Source organism: Eumetopias jubatus, unplaced genomic scaffold (assembly GCF_037043125.1).
Source record: "Eumetopias jubatus isolate StellerSeaLion01/CBP00866 unplaced genomic scaffold, mEumJub1_p1.0 scaffold_10, whole genome shotgun sequence".
NCBI lineage: Eukaryota > Metazoa > Chordata > Mammalia > Carnivora > Otariidae > Eumetopias > Eumetopias jubatus.
This window is the reverse complement of record NW_028274816.1, coordinates 62,590,377-62,602,735: the sequence shown is the minus strand read 5'-3', so window position 1 is coordinate 62,602,735 and position 12,359 is coordinate 62,590,377. Positions and strand designations below refer to the sequence as shown.

The 12,359-nt window shown below is 39.9% G+C and overlaps 1 pseudogene; it reads right to left on the bottom strand.

Annotated features, from left to right (window-relative positions):
- Window positions 1–2,697: 2,697 nt before the first annotated feature.
- LOC114202144 (large ribosomal subunit protein uL23 pseudogene) lies at window positions 2,698–3,189 on the bottom strand (annotated as a pseudogene).
- Between the last annotated feature and the right edge of the window lie 9,170 nt (window positions 3,190–12,359).

Below are 12,359 nucleotides of genomic sequence, written 5' to 3'. Positions count from 1 at the left end.
CCCATTAGGCAGTCACCCCACATTCTCCTACCCTGCTGCCCATTGGCTTTCTGTCTCTATGGATTTACCTATTCTGTGTATTTCATATAAATGGAAGCATACAACACGTAACCTTTTAGTGTCTAGCTTCTTCTAAGCATAATGTTGGTTGAGGTTCACCCACATGGTAGCATGTATCTGAACCTGATACCTTCTTTTTTAAGGACTGAATAATATTCCATTGTATGGCTATTCCACATTTCATTCCCTCATGTGTCGATGGACAGTAGTTTTCCCCCGTCTGAGTTTTGTGAGTAACACTGCTACGAACATATGTGTACAAGTGTTTGTGCGTCTGTATTCATTTCTTTGCGGTGGATAACCCAGGAGTGGAATGGCTGCATTAGACGGTAACCGCCTACTTTTCTTGACTCTTCAGGCGAAGTTAGGTTGACTATTCTCCCCCTTGTGTTAACCATTGTTCAGTAAATATTTGGGTGCCAGCAGTGTGTTGGGCAGTGTTGAAATAAAATGGTGAGCAGGACCAAATCTTGATGTCTTCCTTGTTAGACTTGAGAACTTGCACCAGGGCTATTTTCTGCCTCCCATAACTGGCATGACATAGGCCCTCATTATTAGGTTGAACCTTATTAACTTTCTGTCTGTAGATACGAAATCATGGAGATCTTGGCAATCTGTACCTGATCCAGCCTGGTAGTTATTGAAGTGATTCTGTAGGGCAGAGGCTCAGATGCACAAGGCTGTTGCCGACTTACTGTGCGGTTCTTAAAGTTTATGATGCAGAGTCATATTGTATTTCTTGCAATCTTGGATTTCTTTGGTTCTTTTTTGTTGAAATCTAACTGGCGTAAGGCACAGACGTCTTTTTTTCCCTTAGGTTTTTATTTATTTTAAAGATTTATTTGACAGAGACAGCAAGAGAGGGAACACAGGCAGGGGGAGTGGGAGAGGGAGAAGCAGGCTTCCCGTGGAGCAGGGAGCCCGATGCGGGGCTCGATCCCAGACCCTGGGATCATGACCTGAGCCGAAGGCAGACACTCAACGACTGAGCCACCCAGGCACCCCTTTAGGTTTTTATTTAAATTCCAGTTAACACACAGTGTAATATTAGTTTCCAGTGTATAAGGTATTTATTTATTTTTTTAAGATTTTATTTATTTATTTGACAGAGAGACAGCGAGAGAGGGAACACAAGCAGGGGGAGTGGGAGAGGGAGAAGCAGGCTTCCCAGGGAGCAGGGAGCCCGATGCGGGGCTCGATCCCAGGATCCTGGGAACATGACCTGAGCCGAAGGCAGACACTCAATGACTGAGCCACCCAGGCGCCCCCCGGTGTGTAATTTAGTGACTGAACACTTCACTCAGTGCTCATCACAAGTAAAGCACAGACATTGTAAGTATACAGCATTGGGGGAAATAATTAAAAACAAAAGCTCCTGCCAACCCAGAAAACCCCTGCACAAAATTAAAAGAAAAAAAGTTCTATTCTTGACTAAGCATTAAGCCAGACTGCAAAATGTGTCACAGGCAATCCACGGAAGAGAACACAAAGGCAGATGGAAATTTTGCCCTTCTCATAAAGCCGGGCAGTTACAGCCAGTCACACGCATGTTCTCAAGATAAACGGTAACTGGTCTTTAAATACAAGGACTTGTATGAGAGTTGACGGCAACATTTGATACATGTATTTCATCCTAAATTTACCTGGTAATTGGGGTGGCCATTTGTGTGAGCTAATGGTCTTTCACCAAAAAAGTAATGAAACTTAGAGCTTCTCTAGGATAGGCAGGTAATCACAATGTGGAACCAGGACCTAAATTAAAGTCCCAGAGATCAAGGGATAGGGGTGCTATCTCCCTTGGCATTTACAGCTCAAAGGTGGTTAACGCCAGCAAGAGGCAATTTAGACTTTTCAGATACTTCTATGCATCTCAAAGGGATAGAGAAAGAATTTATAATGAAAAGTTTGCTAAAGAAATGCCCTAATCAAAGGAAGGGGCAGCCACTTGTCTACTCCCTGTTTCTATGATTTTTTGACTTTCAATTTAAGATTACACACGTAAGTGATACCATGCATTATTTGTCTCTCTGGCTTATTTCACTTAGCAAAAGTTCTTGCAGGCAAATCCGTGTGGCAGGGGATTGGAAGATGGGGGACATAGGGAGAAATTGGTAAAAGGGTACAACTTGTAGCTATAAGATAAGTAAGATCTGAGGATCTAATGTAAAACACGGTGATTGTACTTGATAACACAGTATTATATAACTGAAATTTGCTGAGTAGAACTTGAATGTTTTCACGTGTATATATAATAAGTGAGGTGACGGATGTGTTAATTCACTCGATGGGGGGAAGCCCTTCATTGGGCTCTGCTCATCTATCAAATCACCACAAAATACAATTTAAATATCTTAGTTTTGTCAATTATACCTCAATAAGACGGAAATCGAAAAATGAGGAAAATCCTTCCCCCTTTTACACGAGTAAGAATAATTAACTTTTTTAAAATTTAAATTCAATTAGCCAACATATAGTACATCATTAGTTTTTGATGTAGTGTTCAATGATTAATTGCCTCTAACAATCAGTGCTCATCACAACTTGTCATCTTTATTCATTCAACTGTTAAAGGACATTTCAGCTCCTTGTTCATTTGTTTATGGTGAAAAAATTTAGATTTAGCCAGCTGGACTCAGTTTAGATGATCCCAATTTTGTTGGCAACATCCAAACCATCATAGTCAGGAGCCAGTCAAACATATGCCTTCTTCTCTCCATGAGGCCGGATGAAGGTGTTCACCTTGGCCACCTCAATGTCATAGAGCTTCTTCACAGCCTGTTTGATCTGGTGCTTGTTGACCTTGACATCCACAATGAACACAACTGTGTTGTTGTCTTCTATTTTCTTCATGGCTGACTCGGTAGTCAGGGGGACCTTGGTGATGACATAGTGATCAAGCTTGTTTCTCCTGGGGGTGCTCTTTCGAGGATATTTGGGCTGCCTTCAGAGATGCAGTGTCTTGGGTCGTCGGAATGTAGGTGATGTGCGGATCTTCTCTCTCTCTCTTTTTTTTTTTTCTTTTTCTTGATGACTGTGGACACCTTTCAGTGCTTTCTTGGCCTTCAAAGCCTTGGCTTTGGCTTTGGCTTTGGGAGGGGCAGGGGCTTCCTTCTTAGCCTTTGGCACCATCTTCGTAAAAGGGGTCCTTGTTCACTTTTGATTCAGACTTGTCCTGATAGCAGCTTAATGCCTTTTGCATATACTGCAATGCACCCTCTCCTGTTTGACCCTGAATATTTCCAGTGCTCTAGAATGCCTCCAAGTGCCCCTCCCAGGCTCCCTCAGCACTAACCTCTATTCTAAATTCTATCATGGTGGGTTAATTTCTGAGCTTCATATAAAGATAGTATGCAGTGTGTACCTGTTGTGATCGGGACTCTTCTCGACATAGTAATTGTGAGGTTGATTCATCCTGTTGCATGTGTTGGTGTTTTGTTTTTATATTTCTGTATAGAATGCCATTGTATGGATGTAACACATTCCCACATTGGTGGATGCTTCTTCCAAGTGTTTGACTATCATCAGCTAGAGTTGTCGTAAACATTCTTGTTCATGTCTTTTGGACGTGTACCTGGGAGGAGAATTGCAGGACCTGTGCATGTGTAGCTCTAGGATTTGCTGCCAGGCAGCTGTACACAGTGGCCATATCTTTTCACACTCCTACAGGGAAGGCAAGGTTATTCAAGCTCCACATCACTGACAACACTGGATGTCAGCCCTTACCATTTTAGCTCCTCCAGCTGGGGTATAGAATTCTTTCCCTGGGATCTAATGGAAATTTTCTGATGAGTCCTGTTCATGGGCCAGTTGGACAACCTCATGTGAGATGCCTTTTGAAGTGTTCTGACCATTAATAAAATTAGGATGTTTTTATGACAGTTGTTGGGGGTAGTGTTCTGTATGTATACCTCAGTTAGGTCAAGTTGGTTAATGATGTGGTTCAAATGTTGTATATCTTATACTTTTTTCCTGCCTGTTCCCTTAAACCTTAAATCTCCAATTAATCATTTTATTTCTATTTTTGCCTTATGTAATTTGAAGCTACATTATTAGGTACATAAAAATTTAGAGCTGCTCATAATGTCCACAATAGCCAAACTGTGGAAAGAGTGAGATGCCCTTCAACAGATGAATGGATAAAGATGTGGTCCATATATACAATGGAATATTACTCAGCCATCAGAAAGGATGAATACCCCACTTTTACATCAACATGGATGGGACTGGAGGAGATTGTGCTAAGTGAAATAAATCAAGCAGGGAAAGTCAATTATCCTATGGTTTCACTTATTTGTGGAACATAAGGAATAGCAAGGAGGACATTAGGAGAAGGAAGGGAAAAATGAAAGGGGGGATATTGGAGGGGGAGACAAACGAGAGACTATGGACTCTGGGAAACAAAGTGAGGGTTGCAGAAGGGAGGGGGTGGAAGAACAGGGTAACCAGTTGATGGGTATTAAGGAGGGCACATGTTGTGATGAGTACTGGGTGTTATACGCAAACAATGAATCATGGATCACTGCATCAAAAACTAATGATATACTGTATGGTGACTAACATAACATAATAAAAAGATGATAGATGATCACCTATAAAATGCAAATGATAATATGCATGATAATACAGCAAATAGACCCCAAAAAGCAAATTTTAAGGACTAATTCTATGTATGGCTCATTTTATTCTGTCTCTATACATTATATTCAACAGTTTCTTTTTTTAATGTTAACAACATCTTTTATTTAACCCAGCATATTCAATATGTAAACCATATAAAATTAAACAATTTAGAGCTGCTCTATCTTCCTGCTAGCCTGGTCCTATTATAAAATGTCCTCTGTGTTTAGTGATCATTTTGCCTCTAAATGTACTTAGGTAATGTTCTAGATACACTTGTTCTGGTTAGAGTGTGAACACTGCATTTTTTCACATTAAATGGTCTATGCTCTGATACTTGTCATGTGCCTTTCATTTTTAATCCAGTTTGACAGATAGTTTTCTTGAGTTAGCATTTATCCCACTTAGGTTTCTATGATTGCCAACACCTTGGGGTTTTGGTATGTCCTTTTGCTCTGTTTTCTATGTTTTTATTCTTTGTCATTTTTTGAAGAAATTAAGTTTATTTTCTGTTAATTACACATCTTGTAGCAGTGGTTATTGTAGAGAGTTCAGTGTTTATCTCTGACTAGTGGTTTGCCTGAGATGATGTCGTGACTGATCAATATGAGAATCATGGAGCAGCTGAGCTCTTTACTTCCTCTCATCCTGTGTCACCGTTTGTGTTTTACCACGTATATTATAATGTGTTACTATATTATAAATAAAATGATATAATACAGTATATTGTCAAGGGCTAATAATCTTGCACATTCATCCCCACATTGACCATTTCTGTGTCCCTCTTTATGTTCTACCATACTTCCGTCTGAAAAAGTTTTTAGGTAGTTTTTAGTGGTGAGTGTGTGTGTGTGTGTGTGTGTGTGTGTGTATATATATGTCTGCTGGCAATGAATTGTCTCTGCTATAAACTTTTTTAAATTTCCAGCTTTATTGAGGAAAGAGGGACAGATATTTATTTAAGTTGTGATTTTTTTAAAGGTGTACAACATGATTTAATATACATACTCATTGTGAAATGATCACCACAATCAAGCTAATTAACACATCCACCTCACATAGTTAACTTTTCTGTGTGTGGTGAGAACACTTAAGATCTACTTTTTTAGCGAATTTCAAGTATATACTATTAACTATAGTTGCCATGCTGTACGTTAGATGCCCAGAATTATTCATCATGTAACAGAAAGCTAGTAACTTTAGACCAACATCTCACCATCCCCTGGCAACTCAGTGTTTGATTGGAAACATCTTTATTTTACCATCATTTTTAAAGTTTTTCAAATTCCAGTTAACATACAGTGTAATACTAGTTTCAGGTGTACAATATAGTGATTCAACACTTCCATACAACACCTGGTGCACAACACAATAAGTGCAGTCCTTAATACCCATCACCTGTTTCCCCCCTCCCCCACCCACATCCCCTCTGGTAACCATCAGTCTGTTGTCAATAGTTAAGAGTCTGTATTTCTTCATTTTTTGAAGGACGTTTTCACTGGACATGGAATCTAGGTGGGTAGTGTATTTTTTAAATTTTATTTTATTATGTTATGTTAGTCACCATACAATACATCATTGGTTTTTGATGTAGTGATCCCCGATCCATTGTTTTCGTATAACACCCAGTGCTCCATGCAGGACGTGCCCTCCTTAATACCCATCACCGGGCTAACCCATCCCCCAGGCCCCCCTGCCCCTCTAAAACCCTCAGTTTATTTCTCAGAGTCCATAGTCTCTCATGGTTCATCTCCCCCTCGGATTTCCCCCCCTTCTTTTTCCCTTCCTTCTCCTAACGTCCTCCTTGCTATTCCTTATGTTCCGCAAATAAGTGAAACCATGTGATAATTGACTTTCTCTGCTTGACTTATTTCACTTAGCATCATCTCCTCCAGTCCCATCCATGTGGATGTAAAAGTTGGGTATTTATCCTTTCTGATGGCTGAGTAATATTCCATTGTATATATGGACCACATCTTCTTTATCCATTCATCTGTTGAAGGGCATCTCGGCTCTTTCCACAGTTTGGCTATTGCAGACATTGCTGCTATGAACATTGGGGTGCATATGGCCCTTCTTTTCACTACATCTGTGTCTTTGGGGTAAATATCCAGTAGTGCAGTTGCTGGGTTATAGGGTAGTTCTATTTTTAATTTTTTGAGGCACTTCCACACTGTTTTCCAAAGTGGCTGTACCAACTTGCATTCCTACCAACAGTGTAAGAGGGTTCCCCTTTCTCCACATCCTCACCAACATTTGTTGTTTCTTGCCTTGCCGATTTTTGCCATTCTAACTGGTGTGAGGTGGTATCGCAATGTGGTTTTGATTTGAATTTCCCTGATGGCTAATGATGATGAACATTTTTTTCATGTGTCTGTTAGCCATTTGTATGTCATCTTTGGAGAAGTGTCTGTTCATGTCTTCCCATTTTTTGACTTGATTATTTGTTTTTTGGGTGTTGAGTTTGAGAAGTTCTTTATAGATCTTGAATACCAGCCCTTTATCTGTAGTGTCATTTGCAAATATCTTCTCCCATTCTGTGGGTTACCTCTTTGTTTTGACTGTTTCCTTTCTGTGCAGAAGATTTTATCTTGATGAAGTCCCAAAAGTTAATTTTTGCTTTTGTTTAACTAGACTTTGGAGATGTATCTTGAAGGAAGATGCTGTGGCCGATGTTGAAGAGGTTACTGCCTATGTTCTTCTCTAGGATTTTGATGGATTCCTGTTTCACATTGAGGCCTTTCATCCATTTAGAGTTTAGCTTTGTGTATGGTGTTAGAGAATGGTTGAGTTTCATTCTTCTGCATATGGCTGTCCAGTTTTCCCAGCACCATTTATTGAAGAGACTGTCTTTTTTCCATTGCATATTTTTTCCTGCTTTGTTGAAGATTATTTGACCATAGAGTTGAGGGTTCATATCTGGGCTCTCTATTCTGTTCCATTGGTCTATATGTCTGTTTTTGTGCCAGTACCAGGCTGTCTTAGTGATTACTGCTTTGTAACACAGCTTGAAATTGGGCAACGTGGTGCCCCAGCTTTGTTTTTCTTCTTCATTTCCTTGGCGATTCAGGGTCTTTTCTGATTCCATACAAATTTTAGGATTGTTTGTTCCAGCACTTTGAAAAATGTCATTGGAATTTTGATCGGGATGGCACTGAAGGTGTAGATTGCTCTGGGTAGCAGAGACATTTTAACAATGTTTATTCTTCCGATCCATGAGCATGGAAAAATTTTCCATCTTTTTGTGTCGTCTTCAATTTCTTTCATGAGTGTTGTGTAGTTCCTAGAGTATAGATCATTTACCTCTTTGGTTAGGTTTATTCCGAGGTATCTTATGGTTTTTGGTGCTATTGTAAATGGAATTGTTTCTCTAATTTCTCTTTCTACAGTGGCGTTGTTAGTGTATAAGAAAGCAACTGATTTCTGTGCATTGATTTTGTATCCTGCCACATTACTGAATTGCTCTATGAGTTCTGGTAATTTGGGGGTGGAGTCTTTTGGGTCTTCCATATGAAGTATCATGTCATCTGCGAAACGAGTTTGACTTCTTCTTTGCCAATTTGAATACCTTTTATTTCTTTTTGTTGTCTGATTGCTGTTGCTAGGACTTCTAGTACTATGTTGAACAATGGTGGTGAGAGTGGGCATCCTTGTCGTGTTCCTGATCTTAAGGGAAAAGCTCTCAGCTTTTCCCCATTGGGGATGATATTCGCTGTGGGTTTTTCATAGATGAATTTTATGAACCTGAGGAATGTTCCCTCTATCCCTATACTCTGAAGAGTTTTAATTAGGAAAGGATGCTGTATTTTGTCAAATGCTTTTTCAGCATCATTTGAGAGGACCATATGGCTCTTCTCCCTCCTCTTATTAATGTGTTCTATCACATTGATTGATTTGCGAATGTTGAACCACCCTTGCATCCTGGGGATAAATCCCACTTGGTTGTGGTGGATGATCCTTTTAATGTATTGTTGGAGCCTATTACTTAGGATTTTGTTGAGGATTTTGGAATCCATATTCATCAGGGATATTGGTCTGAAATTCTCCTTTTTGATGGGGTCTTTGCCTGATTTGGGGATCAAGGTAATGCTGGCCTCATTGAATGAGTCTGGAAGCTTTCCTTCTGTTTCTATTTTTTTGAAACAGCTTCAGTAGAATAGGTATTATTTCTTCTTTGAATGTTTGGTAGAATTCCCCAGAGAATCCATCAGGCCCTGGACTCTTTTTTTTTTTTTTTGGGGGGGGGGGGAGGTTTTTGATCACTGCTTCAATCTCGTTACTGGTTATTGGCCTGTTCAGGTTGTCAGTTTCTTCCTGTTTCAGTCTTGGCAGTTTATAGGTTTCCAGGAAGGGATCCATTTCATCCAGACTGCTCAGTTGATTGGCATATGATTGTTGATAATCATTTCTAATAATTGTTTCTATGTCCTTGGTGTTAGTCGTGATCTCTCCCCTTTCATTCATAATGTTATTAATTTGGGTCCTTTCTCTTTTCTCTTTGATAAGTCTGGCCAGTGGTTTATTGATCTTATTTTTTTTAAGATTTTATTTATTTGAGAGAAAGAGAGTGTACATGAGGGGGAGATGGTCAGAGGGAGAAGCAGAAACTCCCTGCTGAGCAGGGAGCCTGATGTGGGACTCGATCCTGGGACTCCAGGATCATGACCTGAGCCGAAGGCAGTCGCCTAACCACCTGAGCCACCCAGGTGCCCAGTTTGTCGATCTCATTAATTATTTCAAAGAACCAGCTTCTAGTTTCGTTCTGATCTACTGTGTTTCTAGTTTCTAATTCTTTGATCTCTGCTCTAATCTTATTTCTCTTCTAATGCGTGGCTTAGGCATCATTTGCTGCTTTTTCTCTAGTTCTTTAAGGTGTAGAGTTAGTTGGTGAATTGGGGATTTTTCTATTTTTTTGAGTGAGGCTTGGATGGCTATGTATTTCCCCCTTAGGACCGCCTTTGCAGTATCCCATAGGTTTTGGACCTGTGTTTTTGTTCCTATTGGTTTCCATGAATTGTTTAAGTTCTTCTTTGATTTCCTGGTTGCCCAAACATTCTTTTTTTTATTATGTTAATCACCTTACATCATTAGTTTTTGATGTAGTGTTCCATGATTCATTGTTTGTGCATAACACCCAGTGCTCCACGCAGAACGTGCCCTCTTTAATACCCATCACCAGGCTAACCCATCCCCCACCCCCTTCCCCTCTAGAACCCTCAGTTTTTTTCTCAGAGTCCATAGTCGTTCATGGTTTGCCTCCCCTTCCGATTTCCCCCTTCATTTTTCCCTTCCTACTATCTTCTTTTTTTTATTAACATATAACGTATGATTTGTTTCAGAGGTACAGATCTGTGATTCAACAGTCTTACACAATTCACAGCGCTCACCATAACACATACCCTCCCCAATGTCTATCACCCAGCCACCCTATCCCTCTCACCCCCCGCCAATCCAGCAACCCTGTTTGTTTCCTGAAATTAATTCCTCATATCAGTGACATTATATGATACATGTCTCTGTGACTTATTTCACTCAGCATAATACCCTCCAGTTCCATCCACATCATTGCAAATGGCAAGATTTCATTCCTTTTGATGGCTGCATAATATTCCATTGTATATAAATGCCACATCTTTATCCATTCATCTGTTGGTGGACATCTTGGCTCTTTCCATAGTTTGGCTATTGTGGACTTTGCTGCTATAAACATTGGGGTGCACATACCCCTTCGGATCCCTACATGACCCAAACATTCTTGAGCAGAGTGGTCTTTAGCTTCCAAGTGTTTGAATTTCTGCCAAATTTTTTGTGATTGAGTTCCAGTTTTAAACCACTGTGGTCTGAGAATATGCAGGGAATAATCTCAATCTTTTGGTATTGGTTGAGACCTGATTTGTGACCCAGTATGTGGTTTATTCTGGAGAAAGTTCCATGTGCGCTCGAGAAGAATGAGTATTCTGTTGTTTTAGAGTGGAATGTTCTGTATATATCTATGAGGTCCATCTGGTCCAGTATGTTATTCAAAGATCGTGTTTCTTGACTTTCTACTTAGATGATCTATTGCTGAGAGTAGAGTATTGAGGTCTCCTACAATTAACATATTGTTATCAATGACTATTTTGGTTAACAGTTGGCTTATGTAGATGGCCACTCCCATGGTGGGGGCGTAGATCTTTACAATTGTTAGATCTTGTTGGATAGACCCTTTAGGAATGATATAGTGTCCTTCTGTGTCTCTAACTACAGTCTTTAGTTTAAGATCTAATTTGTCTGATAAAAGAATTGCTACCCCAGCTTTCTTTTGAGGTCCATTGACATGAAAGATGGTTCTCCATCCCTTTACTTTCAGTCTGGATGTATCTTTAGGTTCAAAATGAGTCTCTTGTAGACAGCATATGGATGGGTCCTGTCTTTTTATCCAATCTGCACCCTGTGCTGTTTTATGGGAACATTTAGGCCATTCACGCTCAGAGTGATTATTGAAAGATATGAATTTACTGTCATCCTGTTGCCTGTGAAGACCTCGATTTATAGATTGTCCCTATAAATTTCTGTTCTATATCACTCTTGGGGTCTTTCTCTTTTTTATAGAACCCCCCTTAATAATTCTTGCAGGGCCGGCTTACTGGTCACATATTCTTTCAATTTCTGCTGGTCTTGGAAGCTCTGCATCTCTCCATCCATTCTATTTTTTATTTTATTTTATTATGTTAGTCACTATACAATACATCATTAGTTTTTGATGTCGTGATCCATGATTCATTGTTTTCGTATAACACCCAGTATTCCATTCTAAATGACAGCCTTGCAGATAAAGTATTCTTGGCTGCGTGTTCTTCTCGTTTAGTACCCTGAATGTCTTGCCAGGCCTTTCTGGCTTGCCAGGTCTCTGTGGATAGGTCTGACATTATTCTGATGTTCCTCTCCTTGTACTGAAGGAATCTCTTCCCCCTAACTGCCCTTGAGATGGTTTCCTTGGTTCTAAGATTTGCAAGTTTTACTATTACATGCCAGGGTGTTGGCCTGTTTTCCTTGATCTTGGGAGGGGTCCTCTCTGCCTCTAGGACGCGAATGTTTGTTTCATTCCCCAGATTAGGGAAGTTCTCAGCTATGATTTGCTCAAATATATCTTCTAATCCTCTCTCTCCACCCACTCCTGGATTCCAATAATTCTGACATTGGAACGTTTCATGGTGTCACTTATTTCTCTGATTCTATTTTTATGGATTCTGGGTTGTTTTTCCCTGGCCTCCTCATTTCCCTTTTTATCTATTATATTGTCTTCCAGGTCACTAATTCGTTCTTCTGCCTCACTTACCCTACCTCTTAGATTATCTAGATTAGATTGGATCTCATTGATAGCATTTTTAAGTTCTGCCAATTCAGCTTTCATTTCTGCCCTTAGAGACTCTATGTTGCCATTAATCGATTTCTCCATTCTAGCTATTGTCTTCACAATTGCTAGCCTGAATTCCAGCTCCGACATCTTGGTTATATTTGCATCCATTTGTAAATCTGCAGCATAAATCATAATCTCTGAGTCTTTTCTATTTGGGGGGTTCCTCCTCCTAGTCATTCTGTTGATGGGTGGTTGAGGGAATGTGTAGAGTCCAAACTATTGACCACAACCGAAGCAAGATGCACCTGTTTTCTAGGGACCTTAGGGTTCTGACCTTTTGGTT